This window comes from Benincasa hispida, chromosome 3 (assembly GCF_027475165.1).
Source record: "Benincasa hispida cultivar pf3 chromosome 3, pf3_genome.v1.1, whole genome shotgun sequence".
Classification (NCBI taxonomy): domain Eukaryota; kingdom Viridiplantae; phylum Streptophyta; class Magnoliopsida; order Cucurbitales; family Cucurbitaceae; genus Benincasa; species Benincasa hispida.
Genome location: NC_143480.1, coordinates 78,482,563 through 78,485,395, shown reverse-complemented (window position 1 = coordinate 78,485,395; position 2,833 = coordinate 78,482,563).

Here is a 2,833-nt window from a genome sequence, read left to right as displayed (position 1 = left end):
TTTAGAGAAGTTACCACTTTCCGAAATAACTCATGGTGAAAGCTATCAAGTGAAAGTGTTTCACTAAGCGATAGCTATAGAGAAACTAAACGATCGTGCACATTGACTATACAAGAGTTCATCAGTTGATCGTAGCTAAACGATCGTGTGACTTTGTCTATATGATAGGCTGTCATTTACTACACGGTCAAGCATATTGTCTATACGATGGACAACTCAAGCATATTGTCTATACGATGGACAACTTTCTATCTCCCATTTGCTCGATCGTCTACACGACCGTTGTCCTCCAGTCTCTTCCTCAAGCCAAGTTCATACAAATCCCACAACTCCTAGATTCTCACATTGAGAATACCAAGGCAACCATTGTGGTGGTATCCTCACTCAACTCGATTGGTTTCGAGGAGCCGAAGGCCGTTCGTTGAGTTCGTGATCATTGTGTTTGTTGTGTTCCTGTTGGTGATCGTATTGAACCGATCGTTGCGTTTGAGGGTTGTGTTGTTGTGAACGCTTGTAGATTGACCAAGGGAGTTTGAAGAATGATTCTTCAAAGGTACACATACTTTATCCCTTGAGTTCTATTTAAACATGTTGTAATTTCTTGTTATGCATGACCTGTTAGTTTCTGTTCTTGTACTGTAATTGTATATGTTCGATTTCGAATGGAATTTGGAACGATCCTTCCGCTGCTCATGGAAATCCTCATGTATGATTTCCTTCAATCCATTCATACTTGATCTATGTCATTGAATGTATTGGAACTAGTGATCAAGAAAGATTTAGTTACAAGGGTAGTGACAAAAACCGTCTTGATTCCATGCTGATATAGAATATGGACTAGATTGAACTAAAGAAAACTTCTATTATTGAAATCATATGTTTATGCACGCCTAAGGTTTATGTGATTTAATTACATCAGATACACAAACATAGCCCAAGTGAAAAATTGTTAGATGTATTCCAAATAATAATACGTATAACTAAAGTATGAGCTATATATGCCAGTTAATATTTTATCACATTGGGTTATTTTATTAGGTTGGGTCCTATTATGTGATCTAATTAATTAAGACAGTATATTCCTCATTGAGTATGGACTTAATGGGCAGAAACTCATTCCTAATTAATTAGGGTTTAATGGAACCATAATTGAACTAGTATATATAGAGAGATCTTAGGGCTATGGTCTCAAATATATCAAAACAATACACATTCAATATTTCTTAAATCTCATCTAGAGAAAGATCCCATTAAGGGCATTTGGAGTTTTGATTGAGGAAAACAATAGTCATCTTAAAGTTATCATCATCTTAAAGCTATCATCAATCTCTCAATGAAATCCGATATGTTATTTATTCTTGGTAATTTAACATGAATGATCCTAAGGTCATAGATTTAAAGTAATTGTGTTAACATAACTCACCTGAGATAATATTTTAGTAGGTTGGCAAAATTTTGGAGAGAATAAAGTTATTTATGGAAAGTTTCTAATACAATTTCTTATGAGCTATAGATATACAAATAAAATGAATGATAGATAAGGTCCAAGATAAAAAATAGGGTTGTTTTTAAATATAGAAAAATAAATTAAAATTTTTACAAGATATAGCAAAAATTTAAAACTATCAATTATAGACGCTGATAGACACTGATAGACTTCTATCAGCACTGATAGAAGTCTCTCAGATATTTTCAATAATTTTACCATTTGAAATAATGATAGAAGTCTATCAGCGTCTATCAGTGTCTATCATTGATAGTTCTAAAATTTTGCTATATTTTATAAATATTTTCAATAATTTTACCATTTGAAATAATTTTTCTAAAAAATAATAATAAATAAATAAATAAAAATTATGTTGTCAAACAAAAGTTTCTTCCACGTTCTCACTTATATATTTGTATAAAATTATATTTACCCAAATAATGCCAAAATTATAATATGTAAGAATCAACCAATATAAAATCATATAATTCATAAGGACAAAAAAAAAATTTTTTTAAACCATCCTAAAAAAAATTAATACCAATAGAGATAATTGTTCTTAATTATATATCATGGATCTCTCTCTTTTCTAGTAATATGAGACTTTATTTTCATTCAAGTGATTTGCCATCATGAAGTATAACTCAACTAGTTAAGACATTAACTTTAAGCAAAAGATTAGATACTAAATCTTTTGTCCTAGTTAGACTTTTCAAATGAAGAAACAAGCAACTTTTTTTTTTCTTTTTTCCTCTTTTCAACTTATCCTAATACATAACTAATGACAATGATAATATTAATTATGCCAATACATTTGATAAATTCAATTACTTTGTTTCTTTTTTATTTATTTTTTCCAACATGTATAGGAGGGAGATTTAAATTTCTAATATTTTTGTCAATGATATATGTCTACATCAATTGAATCATGCACTGATAACAAAATCAAGTTTAAAATACCATTTTGGTCTATTGACGTTCATTCAAATTTAATCCTTATTCTTTCAATTGTCTAATTTTAGTATATTTATTTTGAATAAATCTTAAATCTAGTCTCCAACAATAATTTATTATTATTTTTTAAAAAACTTTTTGTTATCTATTAACATTTTTACAATAAATTTTGAAAACATATTTGTATAGTATATTTCTTTGTATGAAAATTATTATTATTATTTAACTAATTTTAATAAATATTAACTTTGAATGATTAAATTTAAAGTTTATTAAAAATAAATAGACTAAAGTTGAATAAACTTTAAAGTCCCAATATGGTAATTTAACCTAAAATCATATACTTTATATAAAGGTAAAGTTAAGATAGCAACAAAATGAAAGGATGTTTTA